Source organism: Myotis nattereri (assembly GCF_964212035.1).
Source record: "Myotis nattereri genome assembly, chromosome: Y".
Lineage (NCBI taxonomy): Eukaryota > Metazoa > Chordata > Mammalia > Chiroptera > Vespertilionidae > Myotis > Myotis nattereri.
Window position 1 is genome coordinate 7047458 of NC_138094.1, and position 21244 is coordinate 7068701.

Below are 21244 nucleotides of genomic sequence, written 5' to 3' on the forward strand. Positions count from 1 at the left end.
GAGCGACTGCTTCCAAGGGGCTCTTGCATGCTGCATGGGATGGAGCTTGTGGTCTCTGAGGAAGAAACTCGCCAGCAACCAGAGCCTGTGCTACATGGGACCGCACAGAGAACCACTCTGCTCAGCATCCAAAGGAAAACTAAATACCCAATGCATCACCCCAAACACTAATTATCGCTTTTCTAACAGCCATGTCTATGAGAGGGTTCTCACTACTGGACATCCATCCAGGCTGGGGTCCGCCACCCAAGGTGGTACGCAGGCCCAGCTCTGCCCCCAGGAGACCACTCATTTGCTCCTCTTGGGCTGCAGGCTGTCCACCAGGCACTTGAGCTGCTCCTCGCCCAGATAGATCTTGTCCTCCAGCTCCCACTGCTTGATAATGATGGCCAACTTCATCTTGACAAAGTACTCATAATCGGCCAGGCTCTCGTCGCTCAGGTAGCTGGCCAGGATGTCGAACACCACACGCTCCTGGCGGTCCAGGTTCTCCTTGAGCTCCTTGGTGCCCTTGTGCTGCTGAATGAGGACCCTCTGCTTCTCAAGCAGTGATTGCTGTGGAGAGAGAGACAGAATTCTGGGATACTCAAAAGGTGCTAAGGCCCAGTCAGCATGGCTTAGTGGTTGAGCATTGATCCCATGAACCAGGAGGTCAAGGCTAGATTCCCAGTCAGGGCACATGCCCGGGTTGTGGGCTCTATCCCAAATAAGAGGCATGCAGGGGGCAGCAGATCCATGATTCTCTCTCATCATGGATGTTCCTCTCCCTCCCTCCCCCTTCCTCTCTGAAATCAATAACACACACACACACACACACACACACACACACACACACACACACTAGAGGCCAGGTGCACAAAATTCATGCATGGAGTGGGGGTTCCCTCAGCCTGGCCTGCACCCTCTCCAATCCAGGACCCCTTGGGGTATGTGGATTGTCTCTCACAATCTGGGACCGCTGGCTCCTAACCACTCGCCTGCCTGCTTGCCTGATTGCCCCTAACCCCTCTGCCTGCCTGCATGATCACCCCTAACCATCTCTGCCTGCCTGATCTCCCCTAACCACCTCTGTCTGCCTGCCTATTCACCCCTAACTGCTCCACTACCGGCCTTAATTTCCCTTTACTGCCTCTGCCTCACCCTGCACCCAGGACTCAGGATTCCCTCACCCAGCTAGTTGCAGACACCCGAGACCCACGCTTCCCTCCCTCTGGCCAGCCACAGGTACACAGGACCCAGGCCATCTTTGCCTGGGCCAGCCACAGACATAGGGGACCATGGGTGGGTGGCTTTGCCTGGGCTGCAGCCACAGGCGCTGGCGCCTGGGACCATGGGGTGGGCGGCTTGTCCCCCTCCCAGGCCGCAGGAGCCCAGGACTTTGAGGCAAATAGCTTGTACCTCTCCTGGGCCGCAACCTGGCTGATCCCCATTCCTCTCATGATCTCATTTGTGCCTGGCTGGTCCCCATTCCTCTCTCCCAGTGTTGAGTGTCTGAGCCATTACATCATGATGGCATGATGACCATTTGCATATTAGCTCTTTTTTATATAGGATATGTATATGTACATTTACATACACACACACACAAACAAAAAAAACAACCCTTGTTTCTTTTTTCAAAAAAATATATTTTATTGATTTTTTACAGAGCGGAAGGGAGAGGGACAGAGAGCCAGAAACATCGACGGGAGAGAAACATCGATCAGCCGCCTCCTGCACACCCCCCACCAGGAATGCGCCCGCAACCAAGGCACATGCCCCTGGCCGGAATCGAACCTGGGACCCCTGAGTCCGCAGGCTGACGCTCCATCCACTGAGCCAAACCGGCCAGGGCAACCCTTGTTTCTTGAAGCTATCCATTGTCTACAATATCATGAAAGTGCAAACAGGGAGGCTGACATACCTAGAGCTTTAGCAAGGGCTAAAAGCTATACACAGATTGTTCTGTTAAGACAATGGTGGCTCAAGGAATTTCCTGACCTAATGGTCTCAAAGTAAATCTTCACTAATATTTACTGACCTTTAAGATAGTCTGTCTGCTACCAGACTGTCTGCCTGCCTAAGGGCAACATATGTATTCTAAAAGTGAATAAAAGCTAACAGGGCCTGGGCCCCAGTGAAGCCTTTTCTCTAGAGAAGGGTGTTCTGCCTGGCCCTCTGTGATTTCCAAATTTCTATTTCTTGTCTAGTGCCTTCATTTGTGCATGGCCCTTCTCCAGATCCTGAACCCTAGCCATCCTGGTTGCATCTTTCACACTTTATCTGTTGCTTTCCAAATATATGAGCAATTAAAAAAAAAAAAAAAAAAAGGTGCCAAGGACTTAGTCATCCTACTTGTGTTAGCATCCTTCCCATGACAACATTGTGGCAAAGGGAATACATTCTAAAGAAATTCAGGGCAGGATTTTAAATCCTTCTTGCAGGAGGACACAGAGCCCAGAGTGGTTGTAGACAAAGATGCAGGGAGGTAAGAGATACATGCAGTGCTGTGGGGAGGTTCCTTCCCCCCTTACAAGACCACCAACTGCCAGACATGGCTCTCACTCTCGCCCTCTGTGTCTGCAGAGCATGCAGTTGTGTTCTATACTCTCCCAGTGTAAGGATCAGAAGAAAGGAGGAGACAAATGCATCATGTTCCTGTCGGCTGGGGGTGCAAGGAACCCCTTCCTTCTGTGGGACTTTTGGACACAGGTTCCCTGCCATCTTGCTGCTTTGCAGGGCTACATGGTGGCATCCAGACTGAGGCTGCACGTTGCAAAAAAGCTGACACAGAGAAGAGCTCAGGGAAGGAGAGCTGACATTCAACCTGGCTGCAAACAGCCAGCTCCTGGCTTGTGGGCAGCTTGGGGTCAGTATATCCCACCAACCTTGCTGGGACACCATGGCCCCAGGCACTTGAGAAACAAAGGACCATGCACTTGGGTAGAAAGAGGTGAAGCAAAGCCAGTGGGTTCCAAACAGAAAGGGAAGCGGATCGTAACCAATTCTACAAATTTGGTTCATACTCAAAGCAGTTGGGCTCAAAGCTGCTGAGATCGGGGGCAGGACCCCCCCACCTTCCCCTTCTCTGTCCACATGTTAATTTTCTACCTGAAAACATGAAGGCACATTCTACAACTTGGTGCCATGCTTTTTACTGCATTAGCACGTCTGAAAGCCTGGGCTTCTCCATGCCTGACACAAGGTTCTCATCCACCACCAGCTATACTGACACCTGGACACTGAGTGGCACCAAATGAGGGGGTGGAATGAGATGGGGAGTTGCCTCAGCCCTGCACAGCTTAGGGGATAATGGCTGGCCCACCCACTCTGCATCTCTGCAATGGGCCTTGGGATGCTGGGCAGGCAGTGCAGCCTGATACCCGGAGGACCACACCATCACTGCATTATACCAGGAGAGCACAATAGCGTCTTGCACCATGAGGCATTCACTCAAATGCCCAAGGAGAACCTCCCTGTAGATCCTCCCCCAGCCCCCCACAGCCCTCAGCCCTCCCAATTTCCAGGTCCCATGGGTCATATATACCCAATCGCCAGGAGAACTGATGTCGTCCAAGTTGTTGAGGGCATTTTCCACATGGGCCAAGCGCCCTGACAGGGACAGCAGGATGTTCACCACCTTGTCCAGGTCCCCGAAGAACATGCAGAACTTGTCGAATTCATTTGGCTTACAGACGCCCTTGACAATGGCCTCCACCTCATCCCCAAGGGCACTGTTTGCCTGTGTGTCCTCTAACAGGCTCTCCTGCGCTCCCTGTAGCACCTGCAGCTTTCGGCCAATGCTGTTGATGAGCTCCTGCTTTGGGGCACAGGGCAGCATGAAAATGGGGTCAGGGGTGTGCAACTTGGGCCACCCATTGCTACGGGGGCACTGCGGGGCCTCGGCACATGGAAGTCACCCCACTAGATGCAAGTTCATTTTGCATCATCAAATAATAGAGCAGCCCTGGCTGGTGTTGTTCGGTGGTTAGAACATTGGCCTGTACTCCGAAAGGTCTCAGGTTGAATTCCTGGTCAAGGGCACATAATGGGTAGCAGTTTTCTCACCGCACCCAGTCGGGGTGCATGTGGGAAGTAACCTATCGATGTCTCTCTCTCTCACATTAATGTTTCATATCTATGTTTCTCTTTCTCTCTCCCCATTCCACTGTCTTTTTGAAAAGCAATGAAAAATAACCTTATGTGAGGATTAACAAACAAACAAAAAATATAGAGTATTTACAAGCCCATAAGGAAGGATAATGACTCCTGGTTAAATCACTGACAATTTAGAAATAAAAGAAACCTATGCTCATCCTCTTAAGTCCTATTGGGTTATGCAGGAGGGGGTCCCTTCAGGCTACATATGGTAAACCTCATTTCAACCTGAATCTTTGCAGGAATTCTCAGAGTCTATGTGAATCTTTATATTTCCTACTTCGGAAGTTCCCAATCTCAAGGCTTACATGTACTGAGGGAATTGAGTCTCACAGCCAGTACTCAATTCCATGGTTAAAAAGTATTCTTGACCTGGCCAGCATGGCTCAGTGGTTGAGCATCGTTCTATGAACCAGGAAGTCATGGTTTTGATTCCTGGTCAGGGCACATGACCAGGTTGCAGTCTCCATTCCCAGTAGGGGGCATGCAGGAGGCAGCTGATCCATGATTCTCTCTCCTCATTGATGTTTCTATCTCTCTTTCCCTCTCCCTTCCTCTCTGAAATCAATAAAAGCATATTTTAAAAAAATATTTTAAAAATGTACTCTGCATAGCAATGAAAACTTAAGACAAATAAAGGGATATCAATGAACTTAAAAGTCTGTTGATTTCAACTTGACCAAAATGCAAATCAAGGACTAATTTTCTAATGTAAACTAGATATAACATAAAATTTACTGTCTTACCCACTGTTAAATGGTGGCATTAAGCCCTAGGCGGTTTGGCTCAATGGATAGAGCACTGTTGGCCTATGGATCAAAGGGTCCCAGGTTTGATTCCGGTCAAGGTCGTGTGAGCTGGCCTCATGTAGTATGTTTCTTTGTCTATGTGCTGGTTGCCACCCCACCTGTCCTGTGAGAACCCCCAAGGAAGGTGCTCTATTTGGTTCTGTCCATGGCCATACCCTCAAGTGCAGGGGGTGAGGGAGGGAATTGATGGGGCAGTGGGGAGGGTCTTGGAGTTGATCCAACAATGCTGTTTGTTTAAGCAAGCACTTTCCAGCCCATTGCTGGAGTTGGGATCATCTGCTTACAGACATGTGAACTTGATATTCTGAAGGGCAGACAATTATTTCCCCAGATTTTAAACAGGATAAAGAGACATATCAGCTGAATTTAAAATGCGCCCAGCTGCTGTAGCTCAGGGGTTGAGCCTTGACCCATGAACCAAGAGGTCATGGGTTCAATTCCTGGTTAGGGCACATGCCCCCGTTTCAGGCTTGATCCCCAGTAGGCAGCTGATCAGTGTTTCTATCTCTCTATCCCTCTCCTTTCCTCTTTCTCTAAAATCAATAAAAACATTAAAAAGGAAAAGAAAGAGAATGGTGTCCATTAGCTAGTTTGACAATGGATCTCATTACAAAAAGGTGGCAAACATTCTGGTGGAAAGGCCCCCACCTGCCTCTGTGGGTACTGCCATGGGGAACCCAGGCTGTCCTACCTTCTTCACAGACAGATCATGGTCCAGGTCACTCCCCAAGTCCTCCTCGGGCTCCTTCTGCTCCTGCAGGTCCTTCATCTTAATCAGCAGCTCTGCCTTGGGGGCCAATGTGCTTTAGTATGCAGAATTGGTGGCCAGGGACATGGCTGAAGGCACGCTCGGCTCCTCTCTCCTGTAAAAATGCCAGAACCTCAATTATGGGCACCAACCCACGATCACCCGGCACCCAGGACTACAACAAATGATGGCTCCCTCAGAAGGATACTAGCCAGGGAGACAGGCAGCTAAAGGACAAGGTAGGGGACAAGGTCAGGACTTGCCAGATGGACTTTCATCAAGGCTAAGGAATTGGGTTTCTAAAAGGGGGGAACTTCAATAGTAAGGATGTTTAAAGACTTTGCCTGGGATAGTTGAGTGCAGACACATGGTTTCCTCTGGCGACATCCAAGGTGTATGAGGATGATGTGAGTGCCACTGTCTAGGAGAGAGGCACCCTTACCCTGGCTGGGTGCTCAGTTAGTTACAGTGTCATCCCCATATACCAAGGGTGTGGGTTCCATCCCCAGTGAGAGCACATACAAGAGTCCACCAATGAATGCATAAGTAAGCAGAACAACAAGTCTCTCTCTCTCTCTCTCTCTCTCTCTCTCTCTCTCTCTCTCTCTCTTTCTCCCCTCCCTCTCTAAAATGAATCAATAAATAAAACCTTATGAGGGGTGTCCTGCACCCCCTGCCAGCACCCACATTTGCCCCTTCTTGCTCTGATCCTTGTGGTGGCCTTTTTCTCTCATCTGATGCTCTGCTCTGGCACTGCAGCCTACTGTTGCTAAAGGATGATCATGGGCCCCAGCTGGTGTGGCTCAGTGATTGAGCATCAACCTATGAACCAGGAGGTCATGATTCAATTCCTGGTCAGGGCACATACCCCAGTTATGGACTCCATCCCCAGTGTGGGATGTGCACAAGGAAGCCGATTGTGATTCTCACTCATCATTGATGTTTCTCTCTCTCTCTCTCTCCCTCCCTCTCCTTCCTCTCTGAAATCAATAAAAAATATATTAAAAAACAAACAAAAAACTGTGTGTTGATACTTCTAACTGTCTCTTGGGGGAGACAGTGGTCCTGCTGACAGCTGGTGTGCTCGGAGCAAAACCACACTGTCCTCACTTGGAGAAGGCCCAGCCAATGCAGGATTTTCACATCTTTGCCAGGCCTGACAGTTACCATCCCCATAAACACAGTCTAAAATGCTTTAGCCTCTTTCAAGAGGGTTATAAATAGCCAAAGAGTACTAAGCATTAGGGTAGTCCATATGAAAACCCAGCCCCTCAAAAGCAATCAAAAAAATACCACCCCCTGACCTGGCCAGAGGGTGTGTTTCAATAGTTAGGTCATCCGCCCATGAACCAAAGAGTCTTGGGTATGATTCTCAGTCAAAGACACCTGGGTTGAAAGTTCCAACCCTGGCCCCACTGGGATGCATGCAAGAGGCAACCAATCAATGTGCCTTTCTCACATCTGCAATGTTTCTCTATCCCTCCCTAAAAATCAATGGGAAAAAACTTTCCTCAGGTGAGGATTAATTTATATACATACACAGATGCCACTGGTCCTGTGCAGCCCACAAGACCCCACAGACACACAGCGGGCACTCACTTGTCCTCCGCCGCCCTGGGAGAGAGGACCTTGGGCAGTGGCTTCCGGCACTGCTGTGCTTCCTCCAGGAGCTGCTGGTCCTTGGGGAAGATACCCTGCATCAGGTCCATGGTCGTCCTGACCTTCACGCTGGGGTCTAGGATATCCGCCAGGGACCTGTCCTTGCACACGATCTCCCGCAGCAGCTCCTCCAACTTCAGGTCCTTGGCTGCCCTCTCTCTGGCCTTCCCATAGCTAAGCGCAGGCAGGGAGGCCTGGCCGTTGGGGCTGGCAGGAGCCTGGGCCAGGGGCTTGGGCTCAACGCCCGGGCAGCTGTTCAGACAGAAGCGGGAGTAGGACTGCTCCGATGTGCTCAGCGTCTTGATCTGGTCTCTCTCCAGCCCGCTGGGCAGCGCGGGCAGCTCGGCAGTGTGGGCCAGGCCCTGGCGGCTCTCCTTCTCGGGCTGGCTCTCTGAGTACACAATCTTGATGGGCACCATCTACACTGTGGTGTTGTAGGTCACCCACTTGATTCTGCAAACAGAAGAGCCAGAGGCTGAAAGGGAAGGCACGCCCGGGCGGCTGGTGCCACTCCGTGCCTGCCTGCCGCCACCCAGCATTTGAAGCCACCCTTCGTCCAGCTGGCATACCAGGGAGCCGAGGGCCTGGCACCAAACGGGCGCGTTGCTCCCCTGTTATCTGAACTGAGTCACTAAGCACAAACTTTCCTTTAAAAAAGTTTCTTGGTACAAGAAGCTGGATGGCACCTGGAACCTCCACAGGAATGAGATAGAAAACAGTAAAAAACAGCCTGGTCAACAGAACAGGGCTGCATCCCAGATACCTGGAAGCTGGTGCCCTCTGCCACATCTTACAGGACCACACCCAGGGGACCCTGCTAGGGAGGCCAGCAGGACAAACGTGTTCCAAGTCTTCTCACAGGACCTATCGGAGACAGAGAGCCACCTACTGGCACCCAATAAAGAAGGAAAGATCAAGCCCAAGTCACAACCTACACTCCAAACTCACTTTTAACTTGGTGGCTTAATGCCACTTCTGTCATGTGAGCCCAACAGAGCGTTGGCCCTCAGACTGAAAGGTCTCAGGTTAGATTCCGGGTCAAGGGCACATTTCTCTATTGCAGGCTCTATCCCAAGCCCCAGGGTCAGAGGTGTGTGTGGGAGGCAACTAGTTGATGTGTCTCTCTCATATCAGCTTTCCTCTCTCTAATCTCTGTCCTCCTATAGTCTTTCTAAAAAGCAATGGGGAAAATGTCCCTGGGTAATTATTTACAAAATTAATAATCCTATATAATAAAAGCCTAATTGCTAAGTTTCCAACCTTTTGACTGTTCGATCCGTTGCTATGACACATCTGACCACCAGGGGCAGACGCTCCGACCGGTAGGGGTCCGGTCCAGCAGATTGGGACTGGGCAACAGGGCCAGACACTCCCTGGTGCCCTTCTGCGGTCCCTCCCCGGCCCAATCGTGCACGGGTGGGGTCCCTCAGCCTGGCCTTGCCCTCTCACAATCCGGGACCCCTTGGGGGATGTTGGAGAGTTGGTTTTGGCCTGACCCCCAGTCCAGGCTTAGTGACCCCACCAGTGCACAAATTGCACTGATCTTCTAGTAAATAAAATAAAAGGCTGTGTAGAGAGTATCATTTAGATTGGCTATATTTTCAAGGGGAAATTCTGGCATCTTATCCAAGCAACAACAAACAAGAATCCCTCTTCATTCCTTTCATTCCACACTTATCAACCCTGACCATCAGTTACTACTTCTTAAGTCAGCCTGTACTGTCTCGTATTTGCACAGAAACTTGGTTTCTAATTAAGAAGTCTTAGGAAAACAAATAAAAAAGGAAAACAAGTCAGCCATAGGCAACATAACTTTCCACCAACATTCCTCCCTGGTCATTTCTAAGCATTGAAACTATCCAGACCTTCCCTAAAGAGTTTAATAAACTTTTACTTCAAAATGAGGAGAAACCAGTGGATTAGACCCATAAAGCAGGCAGACCTCAATTCCTAATAGAAAGGGATGAAGCCAGGTCCTTTGGGACTCAGGTGCTCTCAGAGGGCAGCTCCCTGCAGCTAAGTTACCTACTGCCCACAGAGGCCCAGCCCCAAACTCACACAGGCCACCCAGCTCTGAGCACACAGCCACTGCAGAAGCCAGCCAGTCGGCATGCTGTTCTGACCCTGGGACACTCCATGGCTCACTCAGGAGAGACTCACACTTGATTTTTAAGGTGATAGTTCTCATCTGTCCAAAAACCTAGGGCAACCAAACCGAAAAACAGGCTTCAGGAAGTCACTCAGGGATGCTGCTGGGAGCAAGTGAACCTCTAACTTGCCTGACAATGGCTGAGGTGTTGCTTGCCACTGTCTATACTTCCTAGGCAAAAACCAAACTTCAGAGAATCTGAAAAGATGTGAAAGTAAGCTTTCTAGTTTGGGGACAAGAGTGGAGGCCTTTTGACTCAGAATGAATGGCTACTCTGAAATCCCCACAGGTGGGCACTTGACATTCTCTGCTTTCTGCATCCCTGCTGCCAGCTGGAGGACTGGCACACAGGATGTAGCTGGCATCTGCTCACTGAACTCACAGATATACTGCCCGTGGACACAAGATGTTGCTCTAAACCATGGCCAGCTCCCCAGCAGGCACTGAGTAGGTGCACACTTGTGATCCACATGTAATCAGAAGCAGGGATATGAGCTGGGTGGCTAATGCTCAAGAAATAAAAGCCACCAGAAATCAGGACAAGAGAGTGTATGTGAGCTGTGCCCAGAGGACAAGCAGCTTAGGAGGCTCATGCTGGGTGGGCTTCAATGCTGGCTGGTCTGCAACAGACCGAGGGAACAGGGCTGGGCCGAAGCTCCTGCTAAGTTCCAGCTTCTCATTGGTCTTATATGTCATTGGGATTCCACATGCACCCATAACTTGTGCCCTGATATGAAAGACTTCCTTGGTGGCTACTTCCATGGGTGGCATGGCCACCTTCTGCCATACTGTACTCCTGGACAAGGGCAGAGAGGACACTGACTAGGATTCTGCTCTGTACGGGGGTGTTTAGGGCAAGGTCATTGATTCAAACATGGCCTCTTTGTCCAGAAAACTGCTGGAGGAAGCTCTTCATGTGGATGCCTGAAGACCCCTATAGCACGATTCTGTCACTGCTTCTGAAAATCCCTCTCACACGCACAGCAAAGACCCAGTGAGAAAACCTACGCCCACTTCAGGTGAGAAAAATTGGCAACTGATGCCCACCTCCCAGACCCAACTCCAGTCATGAGCACTGTGCCACAATGTGTCCTGTTTGTCCAGGCAGCCCTCACTGCTGCGACTAGCACCTGAGAACTATTGAGAAAGGATATAGAAAGACTAACAGTCTGAATCTGTTAACCAGCACATTCTTGGTAACGTATGATTAAGCCTCTGCCCTTTCTTAATAATCTGGTCTTGCAATGAAGCGTAGTAACCTCCATCTTGTATAAAAACTGCTGTTTGAAATTTTAACACTGCTATTTTAGCTTCTGTAATTGCTTGCTTGCTTAAATAATAGGAAAAATAAGACTACTCCCATTCCAGAGAGGCCATGAACTATGTCCCAGACAGAGTTGTCAGTGCTGGTGCCAGGCCAGGCCTTGAGACAGTCTCATGGCCCCTTCTCTGCATACAGGCCTTCTTTCTCAGAAGGTCCGGAAGTTTCATTCCAAATTTGGAAGACAAAGGACTGAAAAAGGTATAAATAAGAAGGGCTTCCTCCAGGCTGGCTGCTTAGACTTTGGATACAATATTCCTGTAAGCCCGCCGGTGTTTTAAAGGACTCCAATGTTGGCTTTTTAAGGCGTCTCATGTTGGTTAGCTGATTTCCAGTACAACAATAAGACCTATATTGCTAATTACTCCTAATTTACAATGGGCCTTAAACAAAAGAATGTAACAGCTTAGCTAGAGGCACTAACCAGAACAGGCATTTAGGTACAATCAAACTTCCCTGCTTTAACTGACTCAGGAGGGGCTGTGAAGCCCATCACAAAAGCCTGGTAGGTAGGAAATAGAAAGAAAACAAAGAAACCTAGGAATATCCTATCTAATAAGATGGAATATGCAAACTGACCATCACATCGTCACAAAGATGTGGTGCCCATAGCCACAAGATGGCAGCACCCAGTCCCCTCAGCCCTGCCAGAGTCCCGCAGTCCTTTCAGCCCAAACTGATTATTATGGCAAGTGGACCGAGAAGGTTTTCAGCAAGTATGAGTAGCAAGCCCTGGCGAGACCAAGGGAGAGCCGGCAGGCTCAGGGCTGCTGCCGCCAGGGGAGACCCTCAGAGTTTGGTTCTGAAACTGCAGGAACCCGCTCTAGCATGGGCTGGGAAGGAAATGCTGCTGCCACTTGCCCAGAGCTAAGCCTCTGGTTAAGGAAGCGGGTCCATGTTGCAGCCATGGAGCCTGGCGGTGCTCTCTCACCCCAGACCATCGTGGTTGAGCTCTAGCGGGGTATAGAGCATCTCCGGGATCACTGTCTGCCCCAGGGATGCCTGTGTTGGAGCAGGCATGGGTTGAACATTTTAATGAAAATGTGACACCTGTGCCCCACACCGCCATGCCCTGATCCCCTGCAAGGAGAGGGCAGTAGGATTGGGGCACAGCCTCGGGACCCCGTTAAGAGGCACCGGAGCTTAGGAGGGGCTGGGAGTAGAGGGCCCTGGTTGCCGAGCTAACAGCAGGATGGATCTGAGGTGCCTCCAGTCACCGTCACCTGCTCAGCGCTGGGCCGTGGACCCTCACTCCAGAGCTCAGCCTTTGGAGGCACTGGCCCTGGAAGGTTTTCCTGTTTTCTGGCTGGAAGCACAGGAGGCAGGAAGTTGAATTAGAGTCATGATTGTAATTTAATTTCTCCACAATCGGAGCTGTTTTCTTCCCAAATACATCAGGGGCCAGGAAATGTTCAAAGGACTGGGGAACCATTCCCAAATCAGGAAGGGAAGTCACAGGGTATATACTATTGCTACGAATACAGTATTTTCTACTACTTACAACATTTACAATGTAATGTATTAGATGCCTTCCTATCACATGAAGTATGTATTCTCAGAGAGTAATATTGGTACATATGTTATAGTTATGGTGGTATGTCATATCCTATTGATACTAATAAAAGGGTAATATGTTAATTAGACCAGGAGACCTTCCGGAAGACCTTCCAAATGTCCTTCTGGACAAAGCCATGTTGGTGGTGCCGAGGCAGAGGTGGTTAGGAGTGATCAGGCCAGGAGAGGAGGGCAGTTGGGGGTGATCAGGCTGATGGGGGGGGGCAGTTAGGGGTGATCAGGCCAGCAGGGGAGGACAGTTGGGAGCAAGCAGGCTGGCAGACAGAGTGGTTAGGGGTGATCAAGCAGGCAGGAAGGTGAGTGGTTTAGAGCCAGTGGTCCCAGATTGCGAGATGGATGTCTGACTGCTGGTTTATTCCCGATCCCTAAACCAGCAGTCAGACATCCCCAGATTAGAGAGAGTGCAGGCTCGGCTGAGGGACTTTCTCCCCACCCCCGTACACAAATTTCACGCATCGAGCCACTACTGTGTGTGTGTGTGTGTGTGTGTGTGTGTGTGTGTGTGTGTGTGTGTGTAGTAATCTCATTGTATCACTTGTTCAGGCTTTGGATCTTTGTATCCCCTGAGCCAGCCATGCTGCTTGATTAAAGGTGTCTCCTGAAACCTCTGAGTGCTTGACTGTTGCTTTTTTGCACCAGTTCCATAACATAAGAGGCCATGTAGGTAGGCCTGTTTCCATATCTTACACCTGACTCACCTTTTTGCCTGCTTTCCTGCTTCTCCTTCCTGTGCAGAAGTCAGTATGAGAGGCTATTTAAGTGACAGCTGCACTCTGAGTGACACAGAGCACAGTACTGGCACACATGGGAAGATGTGGTTGAGATGTCACACATGAAAATATAGGTTGACATCCGTCATACTGCTGAGTTATTTCAAGCTAAAAGAAAAATAGTTCCACCTGGCTGATGTGGCTCAGTGGTTGAGCATTGACCTATGAACCAGTAAGTCATGGTTCAATTCCTGGTCAAGACACATGCCCGGGTTGCGGGCTTGATCCCCAGTAGGGGGTGTTCAGGAGGTAGCCAATCCATGATTCTCTCTCATCATGGATGTTTCTATATCTCTCTCCCTCTCTCTTCCTCTCTGAAATCAATAAAAATATATCTACACTAATAAAAGACAAACATGAAAATTGACGATACCTTTGCTACACCTTAAGCCACACCCACCATCCAATCACAGTGACTATATGCAAATTAATCCAACCAAGATGGCGGCCAGCAGTCATGGAGCTGGAGCAAGCAGGAGGCTTTGTCGCCGCAATGATGGAGAAAGCCAAGCTTCTCGCCTGCCGCAGCGGCTCTGAGCTCCACTCAGAGCAACGATGTTTCAATTATAGAAGGTAAATAAACCCCAGATACCTGCTTTCGAGCTGGAGCAAGCAGGAGTGGGTTGCCCCTGGTGATGCTGGAAGCCAAGCTTCTCTCAAGGCTACAGAGTTTCAATTATAGAAGGTAAGTAAATCTCAGAATAAAAAAGAAAAAAAGGAGAGGCTGGGAGCTTCTGTCACCGGGGCTGCTTGGCCAGCCTGAAAACGGCCCTCAGCCCATCATCCAGACTGGCCAGGCACCCCAATGGGGAGCCCACACCCTAAAGGAGGTGTGGCTAGCCTGCAAACAGCCATCAGCCCCTCACCCAGGTGAATGAATCCCAGAATAAAAAAGAAATGCTGTTCTGACCCTGGGACACTCCCTGACTCACTCAGGAGACTCTCACATTTGATGTTCAAGGTGATAGTTCTCATCCGTCTAAAAAATCAAGGCCAACCAAATCAGGTTGGCCAGGTTGGCCAGGCACCCCAGCGGGACCCCCACCCTGATTTGAGACACCCTTCAGGGCAAACCAGCTGGCCCCCACCGATGCACCAGGCCTTTATGCTATATAATAAAAGAGTAATATGCAAACTGACCCTAACAGCAGAACGACCGAGAATGAGTGGTCACTATGACACACACTGACCACCAAAGGTCAGAAGCTCAATGCAGGAGCTGCTCCCTGGTGGTCAGTGTGCTCCCATAGGGGGAGCTCTGCTCAGCCACAAGCCAGGCTGATTGCTGCTAGAACAGCGGTGGTGGTGGGAGCCTCTCCCACCTCCTCAGCAGTGCTAAGGATGTCTGACTGCAGCTTAGGCCTGCTCCCCACTGGCAAGTGGACATCCCCTTAGGGCTGCCGGGCTGCCAGAGGGATGTCTGACTGCCAGCTTGGGCCCAATCACCCAGGGATCAGGCCTAAGCCAGCAGGTGGACATCCTCCGAGGGGTCCCAGACTGCAAGAGGGCATAGGCCAGGCTGAGGGACCCCCGCGAGTGCACAAGTTTTTGTGCACCAGACCTCTAGTTTAAAAAAGAAAAAGAAAAGTAGCTCCAAACCACGAGAGCAGTGAGCCCGTGGGAACTTTCTGGAGGATGGAAACGGCCTGCCCCTTTGCTGACCGCTGTGGTATCTGCTCGCCTTGTGGTACAGCAAGGAACACACTTCACTTAGCCTTCTACTGACCTTCACATAGCCACATGTGGTGGTGCCCCGTGTGGGGGTGACTGTCCTGTAGGGCATGTAGCAACATCCCTGGCCCTACCCTTAGATTCCAGGAGCACCCCTCTCAACAGCTGTAGCACCTGACATGTCTTCAGACATTGCCAAATCTCCCCGGGCCCAAGCGCAGTCCCCCGGCTGAGGAGGAGATGGAAACTCTCTCCTTTCTGTTCTCAGTCCCTCAAAGGCATGTACACAGGAAGGGCCGAAGCCGTGGGTCAGGGCTCTTGACCAGCCAGTCCCAGTCTGCCCAGAATTGCCAGTGCCTCCACCTTCATGCCTGAAATTCTGACAACAGCAGGGAATAGAACCAGGTTTTCTTCTGCTTTCACACAAGGCGTATGCCCACTTACCTTTACACATAAAAAGATCTACTCAGACCTGGCCAGTGTTTCTCAATGGTCAGATTGCTGGCCCTTGCATCAAGGGTTTCTGTTTTGATTCCCAGTCAATGGCATGTACTTGGGTTGCAGGTTTGATCCCCCACCCTGGTCAGGATACATGCTGGAGGCAACCAATCCATGTGTCTTTTTCACATTGATGTTTCTTCTCTTTCTCTCCCACTCCCGTCCTCCCACACTCTTTAAATATTAATGGGGGAAATGTCTTGGGGTGAGGATTAACAAAAAAACAAAAACCAAAAAGTTCTAGACAAAAAGGAGTATGGACATAGTGCATATTATGAAACCCACCAATCCAAAGGCCTTATGTCAGGATTACACTGGGTTATCTTTACTATCAGAAAGTGTTTAGAAATAAACACAGCCCTTTTCCGTAGGTAATGCACATATAAAGGTTTGGGACTTGGATAAAGGTGACTAGGGGTGGTCTAGCTCCCCAATAAATTAGATATCCAGGGACCATGGAACTCTGGTTCCCTCTGTGCTATTCCCAGACCAAGGGAAAGTCCAAAGTCAGGAGTGGAACAGGGCACCAGTGAAAGGAGTTAAGTACAATTAGGTAGTTGGGGTGAGGGATGGAAGAAGGAGGAATGTTGGAGCTATAGCTGAAACAAAGAATGTGTTTTGCAGGAAACAGGATGTTTTTTCTTGGAAGTGAAAGAGAACAAATAATGTTGCAAAAAGGCCAGCAACTAATCACCGAGGTTACAGATAAGACAAAGAGCAGGCTTAGGGTGCAAGGAGAGGGGATGTGGAGGAGGTGCAACCTGGTGGACAACCAAGCGGGGAGCCTGTGTTTCTTTGCAATAAATTCCTGCCTTGTTTGAATGCCTCTTGTCCGCAGCGTCATTCTTTGATTCATGAGACACCGGGAAGAATTCCTGCTCGCCAGTTCGGGTTTCACCAGAGAGCACACTGTGCAGGGAGGCTGAGCCCGGCTCAGGAGGGCGAGAAAAACCTCACGCGAAGAAGGGAGCCCATGAAGGGGGAAGAATGCAGAGGCCACCTTGCCAGGGCCCTACCTTATTGAGCTGTCGTCCTGGATGAGCGGGGGGGGGGGCTTGTCCGTCAGCTTCTGGGGGGTGAACTGAGGAGAAGGGGAGCGCGAGGTCTCCATGGCAGATGTCTGCAGGGGCGGGAACTTGGAAGGCAGCAGAGCTTCAGGACAGCTGGGTGCTCACCTACATGCTGCCTGTCCTGCTCCCTGGGAGCCTTGGGGCCGGCTGCGGGCTGGGCACCCCTCGGCTTCTCTGCCAAGGCACAGGGGCTGTGTGCTGGAGATGGCCGTGGGGGAAAGGGCCTGCTGGGCACAGCAAGGTGATTGCCCACACGGGTGCCTGCGGGGGTGGCACTGGCTGGTCCCCTGCAAGGCCTGGGCTCCCACTTCGGCAGTGGCAGCCTCTGAGGGGCAGGTCTTTTGGCGAGCAGCGCGGCACTCACAGGCCGAGGGTCCTGCCCCCCGGTGTGCAGGGCCCAGAGGCCTCTCTGCGCCTGTGACCCTGTGCCTGGCTGCCGCAGTGGGGCAACGGGTGGGTGGTCCTCACAGTAGCTGTAATCACAGGGTGGGGTCCCCGCCCTGCCATGCACCTCCTGAGGCACTTCTGGGGCTTCCTGGGCACAGCCTGGCTCAGCCACCTGGACCGGGTTTCGCAGGCCCTGATGTGCTCCTGGGCCGTCTTCTGGACACTGGGCATCTGCTTGTCTAGAGGAAGAACGAGTAACAATGAGCAACTGATTTCAATGAACATCTTCTTCCCCAAGGGGGCTAGACCCAGATCTTGCTAATCTCCTCAAATCGCTGTAAGGAATTAAACCCACAGGCATTTTCCCACGCCCGTGCCCATCACAATTCCTAAGGCCAGGTCTTGAGTCCAAACACACACAAGGCACCGTTAGGCCACATGTGGGCACATCGCACAATAGGTTGTGAGATGCAGATTCACATACATGTCCACACAAGCTGTATTTGGGAGCAAAAATCAAAATTTACACAAACATTTTAGAAAACAATGAAAATTCTCATACACTGCTTTATTTGGAAAGATTTATTTCATGTTGCAACTGTATTTTTAGGTGGCTTATTTCATCCAGGAAATCACCACATACAAAGAAAGAGAACTTTCTAAGATGGGCTGCAAGTTTACTTATTAATGAAGCCTTTAAAATCAATAGCATATTGGGGGAAAAATGAAAAGAATGCCCTAGCCAGTTTGGCTCAGTAGATAGAGCAATAGCCTGCGGACTGAAGGGTCCTGGATTTGATTCTGGTCAAGAGCACCTACCTTGGTTGTAGGCTCTTCTGCCCTGGTCAAGGCTCATGCAGGAGGCGACCAATCAATGTGTTTCTCTCCCATTGATGTTTCTCTGTCTTTCTCTCTCTCTTCCACTCTGTCTAAAAATCAGTGGAAATATATCCTCAGGTGAGGATTAATAACAACAACAAAAACAAGAAAAGAATGACTTGCTTTTGGAAGCTGCAACAATTAACTGATCTTTTCAAATTCTTAGCCATTTCTATATCCATAACCCATTTCTGTCTTCCCATGAATATACACATGTATTCATGTTCATAGACATACACACATAAACATGCCTGAAAAACATGTATACATGCTTCACACATGTTCATTTGTGCTGTAGGCAAAGCTCGTGACATAACTATTACATCTGCAACAAACCAGCCAGCCACACCTTTGCCAAAACACTGCCTCTTGCGACCCAACACAGCAATAAAATGAGCTTGGGGCTGACTCTCCCAGGAAGGCAAGAGCTTTCCAATGAAGATACCAGCTCTGCGCTGTTAAAGGAGACCCTGGCCAGGGCAGCAAACCGGGAACCAGCAAGTGGAGACCAGTGCCCATCAGACCTGCAACCTATTAACCAGCACACCTCATAGGACACGTTTCCCTGTCAACCAGCGCCCCTTGTGGCTGAGGGATGAACTGCACCCCAGGACATGCTACTGAGCCTGGGAATTACATATGTTCCAACCCTATCTTGGGTACTAAGTGGCAAGTGACCTGTCCATGTCCCTCTTGCTATGTCCTCAGGAGAAAGGTCCCTCCAGGTTCAGTGGATGCTTCAGAACAGAACCCACATAGCACACCTAATTCCTTGCCTCCGCCAGCCGGGGCTGCAGTCCCCACCCTGCACTATGGCAAGTCCAAGGTCAGGACCCTGCTCCCAGCCAGAAACGAATTCCTCTCATCTGGCAGAGGACAGGACCCGACTGGGACCTGAGAGAGGACAGGTACGTCCTCTGTTCCCAGGAGGCGGGCACCACCTCCGCTTAGAAACAAGCTAAGAAAACAGCCGAGTGTAAGAGTTTAGACAGCATTAACCTGGTGTGGGAAGTCAGGTTTTTTAAAAAATGGGTAGTAGGTACACACCAAGACAAACTGGAAGTTATCAAAATAACCTGAACACGGCAGTGAGTGTTTTAGAAAACAACACACAGCCAAGCAGCTGTGTGGACAAAATTCAGAATAGCAGTGGTACTGTCCACGCAACAATGCCGTCTGAGGGGCGACTCTGGCTCTGATGGTCAGCGAGGAGGGAAGACCCTGTGACTCCAATGTCCCCCTTCACTTAAGGTTTTGTGCCTGCTCAGACAGTGGGGGTGCTTGTTGACAGGCAAACGTGTCCTAACTCATGATGAAACGCAAATGCCTGCCCAGCCTTTCATGTCAAAGCCGCGAGGGAACTGGGAGGTTTTCTCCTCCTTCTAAAACTCTTCCACTCTAGCAGCCACTGACCCCCTCGAAGTGCCGGCCCCTGCTATTTCATAAGTACCCAGCACCTCCAAGAAATGGGAGAGTGAAAGGTGCTGCCATATACTGCTCAGGTTTCAGTGCCTTGGCTATCTAGGTCCACTATCTACCGCTTATCCAAGAGGAGCTCTATCTGCAGAGCGCCTTGGACAGGACATGCTGCAAGAGCCACCCGGATGGGAGATGTGAGAATAGACAAGTAATCTTTCCTATCAAAAAACAATTTAGACAGCCGCCATGTTGGCCACATGACTTGCAGCCCCCTTGGGAGCCACCATCTTGAACTGCAAAGGCAAAACCTTCCCCTTGGATTAGCCAATTGTGAAAGACTGTGCGCTTGAACTCCAATCAAGAGTGAGGACAGGTCACCAGCATCAGGATGAAAAAGCCACATGGACCACCTGATCAGTGTGCGGGTGCTCCCAGACCATGTGTGAACAGCCTTCTGCAGGAGGAAAGATATTCGCCTTGCTGCCTGGCTCCCGAGTACTTTGTTCTCTGCCAGGACCCCTGATTTGGGGGCTCACTTTATTTCTTATAGGACTCAAATAAATTTCAAACAAGTGGCAATATACTAGAAATCTAAAAGCAAGGGAAGGCCTACATTCCTTGGTCACAGACTGCTAGCTCCCTGTGATTCCCCCTATGACACCCCTATCTTACCCATCATAAAAAAGGACGGAACATATAGATGAGTCTAAGATCTATGAGCCATCAACAAGGCTGTAATGCCTATACATCCTATTGTACCAAATCCACATGCAATTTTAGGGGAAATTCCCTCTCAAACTCATGGTTTTCAGTATTAGACTTAAAAGATGCCTTCTTTTATATCACATCGGACTCAAACTGTCTGTTTTTGTTTGCCTTTGAATGGGTAGACTCCCAGGGACACCTCCTGACAGTCCCTCAAACTGCCTACCTCTCACAAAGGCAGAGCAGCCACTTTCTCAGCTCACTCTCCCCCATAAAGTAGCTGCCTGTAAACCCTTTCTTTGCTTCAAAACTATAAACACTGGTTTTCAGAACTGCAAGTACTATCCTGCCAAACAGTTCTGAACTACCAGGAGCAGAGCTCATTATCACCCAAACCTTAGCATGTTATCTCTAAGAAAGTTGTAAATAGGGAGACTGTTAATTTGTTCAGGGCCCAACACTTTACAACACATTTTGTCCAACAGCCTCAGGCATTAGGAAAAAAATTACCAATAACCTTTGGGACCCCAGACCCTACTGAACAACTGGTAGAAATAACTTTCAGTGTTTTTAACAACTGAGATGGGCCAGAGAAAGAGCAAGAAAGCCATCCTATAGAAACAAATGGCTCGACTTTAAGCCATGCGTCACCTCCAAGGCACCCAATTCCTGGAATACAAGGACATAAAAGGGCCAATGTTATTTCTATGGCCAAGAGGGACACTGGAAAAGGGAGTGCCCTGGGACGGGACTTCCTCAAGGGCTGCGCCCCCTCTGTCAAAGGTTTCGCCACTGGAAGAGGGACTGTCCCTGGGTCTGGAAGGCCTGTGGACCAGAACCTACCCACACAATGGCCTTGAACTAATAGGGCTCAATGCTCCAGTCGGCCCCCACTGAGGATACCATCTATGAAAGATGGAGCCAAGGGTGTTCCCCTGCAAGAGGCCTGTTTTTGTCACTCACCGGGGATTCTTTCTCTCAAAACCTGTTTGATTACTGGGGGGAAATGGGCATCCTTAACCTTACTATTTCACTCTGCCCTCAGCTGCAGCCTTTGGATCGCACTCTAAGTCATGTCCTCTCATAGATCCAAGGTGCCCAGTCCCTTATTAGAGAGCAGGCTTTGCTTAGTCTAAATAGGGTGGTACTCCTCCCCTCGTAAAAGAAAGGGACTTTTAAACTAAAGCCTCTAAAATGGATCGTCCTCTCTCATCAATCCCCAAAATCTTGGGTAGGGAAGTGTAAAGGGGGGAATAGATGGGTGGGTGGGATATGTTACAGAATTCCAGAGCAGGAGGAATAGGGAAACTGAGCCAGGAAAGTTAAAACAAGGCCAAACAGTGTGGGCAATTTGCAGCCAGTTTATAGCTAACAAACCATTATCTTCCCCAGCCAAGGACACCAGAGAAAATGGTTAAAAACCCTTCCTAATGAGAGAATGCAGAAA

The 21244-nt window shown here is 50.0% G+C and overlaps 1 pseudogene across 1 annotated transcript; it reads right to left on the reverse strand.

The window, feature by feature from the left end:
* Positions 1-288: 288 nt before the first annotated feature.
* Positions 289-16481, reverse strand: LOC308512526 (protein Shroom2-like; annotated as a pseudogene). The gene is made up of 5 exons: positions 16354-16481; positions 7294-7806; positions 5638-5809; positions 3527-3799; positions 289-555 (listed from the first exon to the last, which is right to left on the reverse strand). The product of its transcript is annotated as a protein Shroom2-like (transcript).
* Between the last annotated feature and the right edge of the window lie 4763 nt (positions 16482-21244).